This window comes from Phyllobates terribilis, unplaced genomic scaffold (assembly GCF_046119375.1).
Source record: "Phyllobates terribilis strain yellow unplaced genomic scaffold, ASM4611937v1 Scaffold_5__5_contigs__length_657084704, whole genome shotgun sequence".
NCBI classification, from domain to species: Eukaryota; Metazoa; Chordata; class Amphibia; order Anura; family Dendrobatidae; genus Phyllobates; species Phyllobates terribilis.
This window is the reverse complement of record NW_027362765.1, coordinates 477,576,338-477,593,867: the sequence shown is the minus strand read 5'-3', so window position 1 is coordinate 477,593,867 and position 17,530 is coordinate 477,576,338.

The following is a 17,530-nucleotide window of genomic DNA, read 5'->3' as shown; positions in this document are numbered from 1 at the left end:
TTTTACTGCACATAGTGAAGTAAAATCTTTTGGGCATAGCATCATTCTATTAGTCCATCTATACTGACCTCCATCAGGTTGCAAACTGAATATAATTTTTTTCTGCATCTAGCTCTGAAAAAATATTTGGGCTTCTAGCAGTGTGTGGGACTTGGTCTATTAGTCCATCTATACTGACCTCCATCAGGTTGCAAATTAAAAATAATTTTTTTCTTCATTTAGCTCTGAAAAAATATTTGGGCTTCTAGCAGTGTGTGGGACTTGTTCTATTAGTCCTTCTATACTGACCTCCAGCAGGTTGCAAATTGAATATAATTTTTTTCTGCATCTAGCTCTGAAAAAATAGTTGGGCTTCTAGCGGTGTGTGGGACTTGGTCTATTAGTCCATCTATACTGACCTCCATCAGGTTGCAAATTAAAAATAATTTTTTTCTGCATCTAGCTCTGAAAAAATATTTGGGCTTCTAGCAGTGTGTGGGACTTGGTCTATTAGTCCATCTATACTGACCTCCATCAGGTTGCAAATTAAAAATAATTTTTTTCTGCATCTAGCTCTGAAAAAATATTTGGGCTTCTAGCGGTGTGTGGGACTTGGTCTATTAGTCCATCTATACTGACCTCCATCAGGTTGCAAATTAAAAATAATTTTTTTCTGCATCTAGCTCTGAAAAAATATTTGGGCTTCTAGCAGTGTGTGGGACTTGGTCTATTAGTCCATCTATACTGAACTCCATCAGGTTGCAAATTAAAAATAATTTTTTTCTGCATCTAGCTCTGAAAAAATATTTGGGCTTCTAGCAGTGTGTGGGACTTGGTCTATTAGTCCATCTATACTGACCTCCATCAGGTTGCAAATTAAAAATAATTTTTTTCTTCATTTAGCTCTGAAAAAATATTTGGGCTTCTAGCAGTGTGTGGGACTTGTTCTATTAGTCCTTCTATACTGACCTCCAGCAGGCTGCAAATTGAATATAATTTTTTTCTGCATCTAGCTCTGAAAAAATAGTTGGGCTTCTAGCGGTGTGTGGGACTTGGTCTATTAGTCCATCTATACTGACCTCCATCAGGTTGCAAATTAAAAATATTTTTTTTCTGCATCTAGCTCTGAAAAAATATTTGGGCTTCTAGCAGTGTGTGGGACTTGGTCTATTAGTCCATCTATACTGACCTCCATCAGGTTGCAAATTAAAAATAATTTTTATCTGCATCTACAGTACCTCTGAAAAAATATTTGGGCTTCTAGCAGTGTGTGGGACTATTTGTATTAGTCCATCTATACTGACCTCCATCAGGTTGCAAATTCAAAATAATTTTTTTCTGCATCTAACCCAGCCAATAGTTTTGGCCTAATACCACAGTTTGGCCACTCAGCTCTGCTCGGTTACCATCCATTGTTTTTTTGTGCAAACAACTCCAGAGTTGTGAATTAGTTAACCACCAAAATGAGTGGAAAAAGGCCTGCTGCTGGTGGAAAGGGGAATAGGCGTGTTGGGAAGGGGACAAAAGGTTGTGTCCGTGGGGTAGGTGTTAAAGCAACAGTAACATCTGCAGAAGAAAGACCATCTTCCAGCCAAACTAAAATGTCTACTTCTTTTAGCGGACAATGTGATAAGATCCCTTTCTTACGGCCACGCCAATCGCTACAAATTCCAGATGAGGCACAAAAACAGCAGGTGCTTCAACGGATATCAAGTGCTCCTTTAAATGGGCTCTCCTCCACATCAACTTCAACATCACAAATACTCCAGTCCTCAAAGGTGTCACCCAAATCGCACTTGCTTCCTCACAGCTCCCAAATCTCCAGCTGCCCGTCTGAGTATAAGGTAGAAGAGATGGTTGAGTCTGCAGAGCTGTTTACTCATACTATAGCCTGGGAATCAGAGGTCGACTCCAGCGCTTCTGTGAATCCAGACGAGGAAATGATCTGCACTGATGCCCAGAATCTTTATGAGTCGGATCCAGGACCAGACGCAGAAGGTTCTGACCATAATGTAGACCCTCATTCCCAAACTGTAACTCCTGTTGGTGGAGACAATGAGGAAGACGATGATAAGACTCAAATACCTGATTGGAGCGACAACTTTAGTTTTATGTCAGGGCAGGAACAGGTTGGCTCTGAGGACGACGGGTGTGATAACGCACAGGGTGATGATGATAAGGTCGGAGATCCCACTTACTGTCAACCCACAGTCAGCCAAGAGATGAGGTCAGCAGAGGAGGTGGAGGAAGATGCTAGTGACGACGAGGTCAGGTTGCGCCTTCCTGGACAGAGACGTAGTACTGGAAGCACGTCAACAACTGCATCCTCAAACACAACTCTGCCTCTCACCACAAGTCGTGGTGGCTCTTCAGGTCGCATGGGTGCTAAGCCTTGCATAGCCTGGGCATTTTTTCAGATCGATAAAGATGACCCAACTCGTGTTATCTGTAACATTTGTCAGCAAAAGCTAAGTAGAGGCCAAAAAATACATAGTTTGAGTACTTCATGCATGAACCGGCACATGGACATGAAGCATAAGTTGCAGTGGGAAGCTCAGTGTGCTACAATGCGGACTAGCCGGCCGGGCCAATCACCGTCTGCCATATCTTGTGCATCCGCGGCCTCTTCATCCTCTGTGACTGGGGGGACAGCAGTCACACCTGTTTTGGGGCGCAGACCTGCCACCTCTTTACCCGCAACAGCCAGCGTGATTGGCAGGTCATCATTTTCTTTGGAGGTGGTAACACCAGCTGGTGTTGAGCGCTGTCCGACATCGATAGCACCACCTTTGGATCAAGGCAACCTAACATGTCCGCCTGCATCTTCCTCACAGACCGGCAGTTTGCCGGGGACACCCTTATCAACCCCGTCTAAGCACAATAGCCAGCCCTCGGTCCCTCAGATGTGGACAAGTAAAAGACCATTTCCTCCTAGCCATGAGAAAGCTAAGAGGTTGAATTTCACCATCTGCAAGCTCTTGGCTACAGAAATGCTGCCTTTCCGCCTGGTGGACACAGAGGATTTTCGAGACCTTATGTCCGTCGCAGTGCCCCAGTACCAGATGCCCAGTCGGCACTACTTCTCAAAGAAAGGTGTGCCTGCGCTCCACCAGCATGTCGCACACAACATCACCGCTTCTTTGAGAAACTCTGTGTGTGACAGGGTGCATTTCACCACAGACACTTGGACGAGTAGGCATGGACAGGGGCGTTACATGTCGCTGACTGGGCACTGGGAAATATGGTGACAGTAGGACAAGGGGCTGCTGTCCAAGTCTTGCCGTCCCCACGAGTTGTGCGTCAATCCTCTTTATGTCAAAGTTCCTCCACTGCTTCTGCCTCCTCAACCTCCTCTCGGTCTTCCACCTGCACCCAAAGCCTGTCTGGTCATGCCACAAGCTTTCTAACTGCGCAGAAGGGATCCTGCACACCTCCTTACTATGCTGGCAGTAGGGCTCAACGTCATCAGGCGGTTTTTATATTGAAATGTCTGGGAAATGTGAGTCACACAGCTGAGGAGTTGTGGTCAGCTCTGGAGAACCAATTTCATGCATGGTTGTCTCCACTGGACCTGAAACCAGGGAAGGCCGTTTGCGACAATGCTGCAAACCTGGGTGCGGCCCTTCGCCGGGGCAATGTCACACACGTGCCTTGTATGGCTCACGTGTTGAACCTGGTTGTCCAGCAATTTTTAGCCCACTATCCCAGACTAGATGGCCTTCTGCAGAGGGCACGGTCGCTGTGTGCTCACTTCCGCCGTTCGCATCCCGCAGCTCAGCGACTTACATCTCTACAGAAGTCGTTGGTCCTGCCACTTCACCGGCTAAAATGCGATGTGCCTACCCGGTGGAATTCAACTCTGCACATGTTGCAGCGACTGTGGCAGCACCGACAAGCCCTGGTGCAATACGTTCTGACGTATAGCCTGGGCCAACGAGATTCAGAGGTGGGGCAAATCACGCTGGAGGAGTGGTCTCAGATCAGGGACCTATGCACCCTTCTGCACAGTTTTGAAATGGCGACGAAGATGTTTAGTGCTGACGATGCCATTATCAGCATGACTATTCCGGTGATTTACACGCTGGAGCACATGTTAAACAGAATTCGGAGTCAGGTGGTGGCACAAGAGGAGGTGGAGGAAGTAGAGGAGGAGGAGTTGTATGCGGAAGGGCTAACATCTGCAAGGTCCAGACGGTCGGCAGCACCAAGGCGGCAGGCATGTAAGGGTGGGGGAGATGGTTTTACCAGGGCACATGGTAGCAGCCAAACTAGTGAGGAAGGTGCAGGAGCCCAGGAAGAAGTGGAGGACGAACTGATGGAAGACTCATCAGATGAGGGAGACCTTGATCACATTTCTGTTGTGCGAGGTTGGGGGGAGAGGACAGAGGAAGGAAGCATGATTGTTACCTCGCCACCAACACAACAGGGACTTGGTGCTCCTGGATGCGCAACACACATGAGTGCCTTCTTGCTGCACTACCTGCAACATGACCCTCGAATTGTGAGAATTAGAAATAATCCTGACTACTGGGTTGCCACACTGTTAGATCCCCGGTACAAAAGTAAATTTGCAGAAATTATTCCTGCCATAGAAAGGGATGCACGCATGCAGGAGTATCAGCAGAGACTGTTGCAGAATCTTACATGTGCTTTTCCACAAAATACCAGTGGTGCACGTAGTGAATCTCACAGTTCCAACTTGCCAACCGTGGGACCGTCAAGTGTTCAGCACTCAAACCGTAACAGAACCACAGTATCTGCTGGTAACATCAATTTTGCGGAATCATTTCACCACTTTTTTAGCCCATCCTTTGCAAGGCCACAGGAGACAAGAAGTCTGACACATCGTCAACGCCTAGAGACGATGGTACAGGAGTATCTCCAAGTAAACATTGAAGCCATGACTGTGTCACTGGACCCTTGCTCTTTTTGGGCTTCCAATCTGGATAAATGGCCGGAGCTAGCCACTTACGCCTTGGAGATCTTGTCATGCCCCGCAGCCAGCGTTCTGTCTGAATGTGTGTTCAGCGCTGCTGGTGGTGTGCTGACAGATAAGCGCACGCGGCTCTCCACTGATAATGTAGACAGACTCACGTTCATAAAGATGAACAAATCATGGATCCGAAACGACTTTTCTACCCCTGTGTCATCCTGGGGAGAGTAAAAGCTTGATGATTGGTTAAAATCACCCTACCAACCGTTTTAAGCTTTCAAATTACTAATCATGTTTATCTGTATCTTGACTGGAAAATAATTTGGGCTTTGTAGCAGTGTGCAGCACTGATCCTATTAGGCCATCTATACTAAAGCTTCACCAGATTTAAAATTAAAAATAATTTTTAGCTGCATCTAGCCCGGAAAATAATTTTGGGGCTCCGAGATGCGCAAGGCACATAAGTGCCTTCTTGCTGCACTACCTGCAGCATGACCCTCATATTGTCAGAATTCGAAGTAATCATGACTACTGGGTTGCCACACTCTTAGATCCCCCAAACTTTTCGATCAACCTTTTCATTTTAATAAACACCAAAAAAATGGTCATTTTTGAAATTATAAGCATTAGCAGGTTGTTAGAAACTGAAATCAAACAGTTTTCAACTCAAAACTTTATTCTAGGTGATGTTACATTTTCACATAGGACCCCTTGTTCGAAAGGAGCTTCTGAACTCTCTCGTCCATTGAATTTGTCAGGTTTTGGATGGTTTCTGCTTCAATTGTTTTGCATGAGGACAGAATACCCTCCCAGAGCTGTTGCTTAGATGTGAACTGCCTCCCGCCATCATAGACACTCCTTTTAATGATGCTCCAAAGGTTCTGAATGGGGTAGAGGTCAGGGGAGCATGGGGGTCACACCATAAGTTTGTCCCCTTTTATGCCCATATCAGCCAGAGATGCAGATGTTTTATGTGCAGCATGAGATGGTGCATTATCATGCAGAAAAATGATCTTGCTGTGAAATACACGGTTCTTCTTCTTGAACCATGGCAGGAAGTGCTGTTTGAGAAAATCCACATACATTATGGAGTTCATCTTTAGCGCCTTCAGGGATCCTAAAGGGGCCGACAATCTCTCTCCCCATGATTCCAGCCCAAAACATTACTCCACCTCCTCCTTGTTGGCGCTGTAGCCGTGTTTGCGTGGGGTGTCCATCAACCAGCCATCCTCCACTCCATCCATCTGGACCATCGAGCGCTGCACGGCACTCATCCGTGAACAAAACAGTTTTGAAATCAGTCTTCATGTAATGTTTGGCCCACTGGAGCCGTTTCTGCTTGTGTGAAGTGAATAGAGGAGGTCGACAGGATGGCGCATGCACAGCTGCAAACCTCTGAAGGACCCTGCATCTTTTTGTTCGGGGGACTTTGGAGGCACAAGCAGCTTCAAAAACTTGTCTGCTGCTATGACAAGGCTTTTTTGCCGCTGCTCTTTCAACCTGACGTAATTGCCTGCAGGAAAGAGTCCTCAATTTGCCCTTATCAGCACGCACACGTGTGTACTGTGAATCAGCTACATACTTCTTGATTGCCAAGACACTTGATCCTGATCATCGCACAATGTTGATTGTAGTCATGCCTTGACCTAAACACTCCACAATTTGTTGCTTCTCAGCAGCCGACACATCCTTTTTCTTTCCCATTTTGGCAGAAAATGTAGGCTGCTTAATAATGTGAGAGAGCCTTCTTAAGTAGTCTTGCCTTTCATTGGACACACCTGCCAAACTAATTAGCACAGGTGTCTGCAATTGCTTACAGTGATATAAAGAGCCCTGACACACATCACCATCAATGAGTTTAACTGACAAACAAACAAATTCTTCCCTTATCACTCCTAAACACTTTTTGTATAATAATTTGGAACGCAGTGTACATGTGCTTTTCCACAAAACACCAGTGGTTCACGTAGTGAATCTTACAGTTCTAACTTGCCAACCGTGGTCTGTATGGAGTTGTTCAATAAAGGGCCCAAAATTAAGATAACATAGATGGGAGAGGTCTCTATGAATAGGATTTCCTAAGTATTTGATACCCTGTGAGGGCCAGGCAAAGGGAAAGTTGGACTGGATGGAACCCTATATGGATTTGGGGAGGGAGACATCGAGGGCCTCAGACTTCGCTGCATTGATTTTAAAATTTTACCATATAACAAAGTGATCTATTTCAGCCATAACAGCATGGATGGATATATGTGATTGAGTGATATATACTAGAACATCATCAGCAAATAGAGAGCACTTGTACTCGGTGCCTCCCACCTCAATCCACCTAATATTGGGGTTATGGCGAATTGATGATTGCAGGTGCTCCGTCACTAGGATGTATAAGAGAGGGGACAGAGGACATCACTGCCTTGTCCCATTGGTGATTGTGAAAGGTGATGAAAATGTTCTGACGCACCCCCTGGGCCTTGGGACACCCGGAGCCGGACCCTTTTTGGTGGATGCTGGTGGTTGTAGTCTTCGTGGCGGCGACCCAGTTCCGTGGCTCAGGGCGGTCAAACCAGTGGCGGAACTATTTATGTGGTTTTCATGTTTAAATGTCCGACTACGCCACCCGTGGATTGCGGTCAGAGTGAACCGCCGCTACAGGGCAGACCACTGAGGCTGGTGTTGTGGGTGCAGCAGAGCGTAGCATAACTCCCCACGGGAGGAGTATAGCCTCAGGGCAGTGTATGCGGAGGATGGGGGTGATGGTGCAGGGCAACAGCAGTAACGACACGGAGTCAGTGATGCAGTTCAGGGCCTTTACTCACAGTTCTTATTATCCAGACCACGTCTGCAGGTAACGGCTGCCCACGTCGTACTGTGCTCACCAGGTGAGGGGCTCAGACAACTCCCAGAAAACTTTGGAGCACTTCACAGGACCCCCTTTGTGTGTCCTTTGTCTGGCCTTTCTTACCAACACTTCTGTCCGGCTGCCTCGGGCCTCCTCTTGGTAAACTTGGCGCCAGTTTCCCTGACCCTATGTGGTGCCTTCCTAGCGGGTGTAGCGAGGGGCTGCGCCACATAAAATGTCAGAGCCTCCGGTTTCTAGCTGAGGGTCGTTTCCTGCCTCCACTAGTTCGGGGACCGGTCTCCCCCTTTGGCCTGACCCCTCCACGCAGGTGGATTCCGGCGTGCGGTGGCGACTCGCCCGTCCGCACCCCTGGGATCCCTTCATTCCTCGTTCCTGGAGCCTTCTCCGCTCCTCTTCCTTCCTTCTCCCTCTTCCAGGCCTGGGCCTCTGTTACTAGGCCCGCCTCCGCAGCAGAGCTCATGCAGAGCCCCTGCTCCCTGCCACTTCTGCTCAGACTTCTCTGCACTGAACTAAGATGGTGCCCACCTTTTATACTCCCTTCTCAATGCACCCAGGAACTGCTTCCTCCCTGCTCCTGCACTACAGGGTTCCCCTTCCTCAGTGTTCCCTCCCCCCACTCCAGCCAGGGACAGGGACTGTCGTGCCCATCTCAGGGGCATATTGGTCGCCCTGCCCCACGGCAATGTGGTGTAATGCATGCAGGTGTCGGGTCCTGATCCACACTCCATCCTTACCTGAGAGTGAGATATCACACCTCTGGGTGAGGTGCAATACGTCTGTAGCAACCGAGCCCTCAGGGTGCTACAGTTCCATTTATCTTCAGCCTAGGTGACGTATTGCGATACAGGGCCGTGATTTTGGCTATAAAAGGGTCCCCTAGACCCCTACCCCAAGCTTTTTAAGAGAATCATATATGGCGTGCCAGGAGACTCTATGGAATGCTTTCTCAGCATCCAACGAGAGTATCTAATTTCAAATTTTTAACTGCATCTAGCCCAGGAAATACTTTGTGCCTAGTAGCAGTGTCTGCTAGTGAGCGGATTATCCCGGCTGTTAAGCAAGCTGCACCACCTGTAGTTTAGACACTTAATTTTTTCAAAGGAAATGCTTCGGGACCATGGGATACTTAGTGAAGAGCATCAGGAGGCACCCCAAGGCATAGGGGCTGGGACTGGCAGTAGGATGCCTTGCGGTGGACAGCCGAGCTCGATCCTTATAAAAGCTTTTTAACTGCAGCAGCTTTAGTGGACGCTACTGGAGCTGGAATTACCGCGGCTGCTGGCATGAGACTTGCCCTCCAATAGATCCTTGTAAATGGATTTAAAGTGTATTCATTCAAATTAGAGAGACAATTTAAATTAAAAAGCTTAGAGCTGCCTCCACCACAGAGGGGCTCGCTCGACCCACCAGCGGACAGGCACCAGTATTGGGAGAGGGGGGCTGGCCATCAGGGTTCACCGCGGCTCTGGCACAAACCCGGCGACACGGAGGTGGCACGGGCAGGAGCGGACTGGCCGTGTCGGCTTCTCACTTTTTGGATTTTAGAAGGGCATAACATGCCTATATCTGTGTCTCCCCCTCCTTTTACTCCTCCACCTCTTTTCTTTTCGCATGACTATATGTACTTGTCACTTTTCCATGTGTTAGTTATGTCTTCTGAGCAGTTTGTCAGCTTTTGGACACCTTTGAAGGTGTTTTCTATGTGTTTCTATGTGTTTTTGTTTGCCTGCCATTGGTTTTAACGGTGTTCGAAGGTGTTCGACGAACAGTTCGACGAACAGTTCGGCGAACACACGGGTGTTCGACGAACCGAACCGAACTCGAACACTACGGGGGTGGCTCAACACTAGTGGCAACCCAGTAGTCAGGATTACTTCGAATTCTGACAATCTGAGGGTCATGTTGCAGGTAGTGCAGCAAGAAGGCACTTATGTGTCTTGCGCATCTCGGAGCCCCAAAATTATTTTCCGGGCTAGATTCATCTAAAAATTATTATTAATTTTAAATCTGGTGGAGCTTAGTATAGATGGCCTAATAGAATCAGTACTGCACACTGCTACAAAGCCCAAATTATTTTCCAGCCAAGATACAGAAAAACATGATTAGTAATTTGAAAGCTTAAAACGGTTGGTGAGGTGATTTTAACCAATCATCAAGCTTTTACTCTCCCCAGGATGACACAAGTCATTTCGGATCCATGATTTGTTCATCTTTATGAACATGAGTCTTCTACATTATCAGTGGAGAGACGCGTGCGCTTATCTGTCAGCACACCACCAGCAGCGCTGAATACACGTTCAGACAGAACGCTGGCTGCGGGGCATGACAAGATCTCCAAGGCGTAAGTGGCGAGCTCTGGCCATTTATCCAGATTGGAAGCCCAAAAAGAGCAAGGGTCCAGTGACACAGTCATGGCTTCAATGTTTACTTGGAGATACTCCTGTACCATCGTCTCTAGGCGTTGACTATGTGTCAGACTTCTTGTCTCCTGTGGCCTTGCAAAGGATGAGCTAAAAAAGTGGTGAAATGATTCCGCAAAATTGATGTTACCAGCAGATACTGTGTTTCTGTTACGGTTTGAGTGCTGAACTCTCGACGGTCCCACGGTTGGCAAGTTGGAACTGTGAGATTCACTACGTGCACCACTGGTGTTTTGTGGAAAAGCACATGTAAGATTCTGCAACAGTCTCTGCTGATACTCCTGCATGCGTGCATCCCTTTCTATGGCAGGAATTATTTCTGCAAATTTACTTTTGTACTGGGGATCTAACAGTGTGGCAACCCAGTAGTCAGGATTATTTCTAATTCTCACAATTCGAGGGTGATGTTGCAGGTAGTGCAGCAAGAAGGCACTCATGTGTCTTGCGCATCCAGGAGCACCAAGTCCCTGTTGTGTTGGTGGCAAGGTAACAATCATGCTTCCTTCCTCTGTCCTCTCCCCCCAACCTCGCACAACAGAAATGTGATCAAGGTCTCCCTCATCTGATGAGTCCTCCATCAGTTCATCCTCCACTTCTTCCTGGGCTCCTGCACCTTTCTCACTAGTTTGGCTGCTGCCATGCGCCCTGGTAAAACCATCTCCCCCACCCTCACATGCCTGCCGCCTTGGTGCTGCCGACCGTCTGGACCTTGCCCTTCCGCATACAACTCCTCCTCCTCTACTTCCTCCACCTCCTCTTGTGCCACCACCAGACTCCGAATTCTGTTTAACATGTGCTCCAGCATGTAAATCACTGGAATAGTCATGCTGATAATGGCATCGTCAGCACTAAATATCTTCGTCGCCATTTCAAAACTGTGCAGAAGGGTGCATAGGTCCCTGATCTAATACCACTCCTCCTGCGTGATTTGCCCCACCTCTGAATCCAGTTGGCCCAGGCTATACGTCAGAAAGTATTGCACCAGGGCTTGTCGGTGCTGCCACAGTCGCTGCAACATGTGCAGAGTTGAATTCCACCGGGTAGGCACATCGCATTTTAGCCGGTGAAGAGGCAGGCCCAACGACTTCTGTAGAGATGTAAGTCGCTGAGCTGCGGGATGCAAATGGTGGAAGTGAGCACACAGCGACCGTGCCCTCTGCAGAAGGCCATCTAGTCCGGGATAGTGGGCTAAAAATTGCTGGACAACCAGGTTCAACACGTGAGCCATACAAGGCACGTGTGTGACATTGCCCCTGCGAAGGGCCGCACCCAGGTTTGCAGCATTGTCGCACACAGCCTTCCCTGGTTTCAGGTCCAGTGGAGACAACCATTCATGAAATTGGTTCTCCAGAGCTGACCACAACTCCTCAGCTGTGTGACTCACATTTCCCAGACATTTCAAAGTGAAAACCGCCTGATGACGTTGAGCCCTACTGCCAGCATAGTAAGGAGGTGTGCAGGATCCCTTCTGCGCAGATAGAAAGCTTGTGGCTTGACCAGACAGGCTTTGGGTGCAGGTGGAGGGCAGAGAGGAGGTTGAGGAGGCAGAAGCAGTGGAGGAACTTTGACATAAATAGGATTGACGCACAACTCGTGGGGATGGCAATACTTGGACAGCAGCCCCTTGTCCTGCTGTCACCAAAGTTACCCAGTGCCCAGTCAGCGACATGTAACGCCCCTGTCCATGCCTACTCATCCAAGTATCTGTGGTGAAATGCACCCTGTCACACACAGAGTTTCTCAAAGAAGCGGTGATGTTGTGTGCGACATGCTGGTGGAGCGCAGGCACACCTTCCTTTGAGAAGTAGTGCCGACTGGGCATCTGGTACTGGGGCACTGCGACGGACATAAGGTCTCGAAAATCCTCTGTGTCCACCAGGCGGAATGGCAGCATTTCTGTAGCCAAGAGCTTGCAGATGGTGAAATTCAACCTCTTAGCTTTCTCATGGCTAGGAGGAAATGGTCTTTTACTTGTCCACATCTGAGGGACTGAGGGCTGGCTGTTGTGCTTAGACGGGGTTGAGAAGGGAGTCCCAGGCTAACTGCCGGTCTGTGAGGAAGATGCAGGCGGACATGTTAAGTTGCCTTGATCCAAAGGTGTTTCTATCGATGTTGGACAGCGCTGAACACCAGCTGGTGTTTCCACCTCCAAAGAAAATGATGACCTGCCAATCACGCTGTCTGTTGCGGGTAAAGAGGTGGCAGGTCTGCGTCCCAAAACAGGTGTGACTACTGTCCCCCCAGTCACAGAGGATGAAGAGGCTGCGGATGCACAAGATGTGGCAGACGGCGGTTGGCCAGGCCGGCTAGGCCGCATTGTAGCACAGTGAGCTTCCCACTGCAACTTATGCTTCATGTCCATGTGCCGGTTCATGCATGAAGTACTCAAACTATGTATTTTTTGGCCTCAACTTAGCTTTTGCTGACAAATGTTACAGATAACATGAGTTGGGTCATCTTTAACGATCTGAAAAAATGCCCAGGCTATGCAAGGCTTAGCACCCATGCAACCTGAAGAGCCACCACGACTTGTGGTCAGAGGCAGAGTTGTGTTTGAGGATGCAGTTGTTGACGTGCTTCCAGTACTACATCTCTGTCCATGAAGGCGCAACCTGACCTCGTCGTCACTATCATCCTCCTCCACCTCCTCTGCTGACCTCATCTCTTGGCTGACTGTGGGTTAACAGTAAGTGGGATCTCCAACCTCATCATCATCAGCCTGTGTGTTATCACACCCGTCGTCCTCAGAGCCAACCTGTTCCTGCCCTGACAAAAAACTAAAGTTGTCGCTCCAATCAGGTATTTGAGTCTCATCATCGTCTTCCTCATTGTCTCCACCAACAGGAGTTACAGTTTGGGAATGAGGGTCTACATTATGGTCAGAACCTTCTGCGTCTGGTCCTGGATCCGACTCATAAAGATTCTCGGCATCAGTGCAGATCATTTCCTCGTCTGGATTCACAGAAGCGCTGGAGCCGACCTCTGATTCCCAGGCTATAGTATGGGTAAACAGCTCTGCAGACTCAACCATCTGTTCTACCTCATACTCAGACGGGCAGCTGGAGATTTGGGAGCTGTGAGGAAGCAAGTGCGATTGGGGTGACACCTCTGAGGACTGGAGTATTTGTGATGTTGAAGTTGATGTGGAGGAGAGCCCACTTAAAGGAGCACTTGATATCCGGTGAAGCACCTGCTGTTTTTGTGCCTCATCTGGAATTTGTAGCGATTGGCGTGGCCGTAAGAAAGGGATCTTATCACATTGTCCGCTAAAAGAAGTAGACATTTTAGTTTTGCTGGAAGATGGTCTTTCTTCTGCAGATGTTACTGTTGCTTTAACACCTACTCCACGGACACAACCTTTTTTCCCCTTCCCAACATGCCTATTCCCCTTTCCACCAGCAGCAGGCCTTTTTCCACTCATTTTGGTGGTTAACTAATTCACAACTCTGGAGTTGTTTGCACAAAAAAACAATGGATGGGAACCGAGCAGAGCTGAGTGGCCAAACTGTGGTATTAGGCCAAAACTATTGTCTGGGTGAGCTGCAGAGAAAAATTATATTCAGTTTGCAACCTGATGAAAGTCAGTATAGATGGACTAATAGAACAAGTTCCACACACTGCTAGAAGCCCAAATATTTTTTCAGAGCTAGATGCAGAAAAAAATTATATTCAATTTGCAACCTGATGGAGGTCAGTATAGATGGACTAATAGAACAAGTTCCACACACTGTTAGAAGGCCAAATATTTTTTCAGAGCTAGATGCAGAAAAAAATTATATTCAATTTGCAACCTGATGGAGGTCAGTATAGATGGACTAATTGAACAAGTCCCACAAACTGCTAGTATGCCAAATATTTTTTCAGAGCTAGATGCAGTAATTATATTCAATTTGCAACCTGATGGAGGTCAGTATAGATGGACTAATAGAACAAGTCACACACACTGCTAGAAGGCCAAATATTTTTTCAGTGCTAGATGCAGAAAAAATTATATTCAATTTGCAACCTTATGGAGGTCAGTATAGATGTACTAATAGAATGATGCTATGCCCAAAAGGTTTTACTTCACTAGATGCAGTAAAAAAATTGGTATTCTATACACAGGTGGTATATCTTGCAACACAGATAGGCTACTCCACTGACTAATACACTCTGCAATAGGCCAAAAAGGATTAGCTTTGCTAGATGTAGCCAAATGCTGTGAAAAAAACTTTCACAGCACTGGCACAGACCTGCCTGGCAAAAACTGATAGGAACGATCCAATCAGGTATTTGAGTCTCATCATCGTCTTCCACATTGTCTCCACCAACAGGAGTTACAGTTTGGGAATGAGGGTCTACATTATGGTCAGAACCTTCTGCGTCTGGTCCTGGATCCGACTCATAAATATTCTGGGCATCAGTGCAGATCATTTCCTGAAAGGACTGCAATTACAATTAGTCTTTACTCCCACAACCTATCTATTTAAGAGCACAGACCTGCCTGATAAAAGTCGCAGGAAATGCTGTAACCTAGTCCTTAAAAGGACTGCAATCACAGCTATTCCCTACTCCTAAGCTATCTGTAGGTTTGTGCGAAAATTGGCTTGAAATTAAAAAGGAATAGCGCACACAGCAACAGCGGTGCCGTCTAACACGCAGCTGCAGCAGTGAGAAAATGGTGGCGACGGGGAAAATGGCTGGGTCTTATAGGGCAAGGACATGTGACATACACTGCCAAAGACACATGCCCTTGCTTGTGTGAAAAAAAAGCACTTCGCTCCGTGTGTGCACTGCTGATAGGCTGACAGATTGCACCTCCCCACTGTAAATGCGGGAAAGAGAAAAAAAAAATGGAGATCTTCATTATTCCTGCAGAGATCCATCCCCTGCCCCTCCCCCCACCCTGCTGTACACTCAAACTGCGTATTAACATTCATTTTCATCATTACTGAGAAAAAATCCAGTTATGATTTTGGTGCACGAACATTTATCGAACATAATCTTGAACAGCCGAATTTTTTTCAAATCGTTCGTGTTCGCCGAACGGCTCGAACACCGCCCAAAACAGCTCGAATTTGAGATTGGCGAACAGTTCGAGTCGAACAACGCTCATCTCTATGTATAAGTTCAGCCACCAATGCTAGACTGCAGTGGTTACCAGTAACCGAGGCAGAAAGCATGATGAATGAATAATATAATTTCAATTACTTTGCTCTTGAGAGTGGAGAGGAGTTTTAATAAGTAAACTAAAAAGTGTTTTTACAAGCACTTTACAATTTTACCTATGAAAGAACATGTAATAATTAGTGATGATCAAACATGCTTGCCACTGCTCAGTACTCGCCCAAGCATCACAGTTCTCTACAAGCTCAGCGCTCGGCGAGCATTTTGGGGTTGCTAGGGCGGAAACTCGGGTCCCCTCCCTGTATGTTTGGTGCTCTTTAGAGCGCCAATGAACATGCAAGGATTGCCTGCCACTCACTGTAATGCTGTAGCCATGTTGGTTGTGGGAATTACAGTGATTGGCTGGCCGCACAGCATCATCAGGTCTAAAGACCTGGTTCCGCTGTGCTCGTCACAGTCTACCCCGTAAACAGGCAGAGTAGTGAGAGGTGCTGATCAGTCAGGGAGAGATTTGCTTTTTTATAGTTAGTATACAGTTATGCTCTAAAGTTTACATACCCCTGCAGAATTTTTCCTTTCTTGGCCTTGTTTCAGAGAATATGAATGATAACAAAAATACTTTTTCTCCACTCATGGTTATTGGTTGGGTGAAACCATTTATTGTCAAACTACTATGTTTTCTCTTATTAAATCTTAATGACAACCAAAAACATCCAAATGTCCCTGATCAAAAGTTCACGTACCCCAGTTCTTATTACCGTGTATTGCCCCCTCTAACATCAATGACAGCTTGAAGTCTTTTGTGGTACTTGTGGATGAGGTTCTTTATTTCTCAGATGGTAAAGCTGACCATTCTTCTTGGCAAAAAGCCTCCAGTTCCTGTAAATTCCTGGGCTGTCTAATATGAACTGCGCGCTTGAGATCTCCCCAGAGTGGCTCAATGATATTTAGGTCATGAGACTGAGATGGCCACTCCAGAAACTTCACTTTGTTCTGCTGTAGCCAATGACAGGTCGATTTGGCCTTGTGTTTTGAATCGCTGTCATGTTGGAACATTCAAGTACGTCCCATGCGCAGCTTCCAGGCTGATGAGTGCAAATTTGCCTCCAGTATTTGCTGATAATGTGCTGCATTCATCTTTCCGTCAACTTTTACCAAGTTTCCTGTGCCTTTGTAGCTCACACATCCCTATAACATCAGCGATCCACCTCCGTGCTTTACAGTAGCAATGGTGTTTTTTTTCCTCATAGGCCTTGTTGACCTCTCTCCAAATGTAACGTTTATGGTTGTGTCCAAAAAGTTAAATTTTGTTCCTATCACTCCAAATTACCTTGTTCCATAAGTTTTGAGGCTTGTCTCTGTGCTGTTTGGCATATTGTTGGCGAGATACTTTGTGGCATTTGCGCAGTAATGGCTTTCTTCTGGTGACTCGACCATGCAGCCCATTTTTCTTCGAGTTTCAGCTGATATTAATTGTGAGGTTTTTTGTGCATCCTGAACAATTTTCCTGGCAGTTGTGGCCGAAATTTTTGTTGGTCTACCTGACCGTGGTTTGGTTTTTACAGAGCCCCTGATTTTCCATTTGTTAATCACAGTTTGAACGCTGCTGATTGGCATTATCAATTCCTTGGATATCTTTTTGTACCCCTTTCCTGTGTTTGTTATACAGTTCAACTACCTTTTCCCATAGATCAGTTGACAATTATTTTTCTTATACAGTAAGGTTTTTAATATACACAGTGTATGTACCGTCCCAATTTAGGGTCACCTTGTCGCTGGTGGGACGGCTTGTATACTTTTTTTGATCAAAAATAGTTCACTAAGTACCCTATATTTAATATGCAACTTTGCTTTACATTTATATATAATGATGGTAGGGTATGAGATATATTTTTTGTCTTTTGTAGGTTTTGCTTCTTTTTGCTAGTGTGAACATGCTACTATTTCTTGCATGTGTACCATCTTAGACCTCAGTTCACATTGCTTGTTTTTTTGTCTTGTTTGCATTCTGTGCAAATTAAGGGTGTGGCATCCCCTTTGTTGAGCCGATTAGTATATATGTAGCTTACCACGGGCCTAGGTGGTCTGAAGTTGGGACCCGGTCCTATTTGTCTACCCTTTTATATGCATTACTTCAACTTTGATATACAGTAAGGTTTTTAATATAGACAGTGTAGGTACCGTCCCTATTTAGGGTCACCTTGTCGCTGGTGAGACGGCTTGAATACTTTT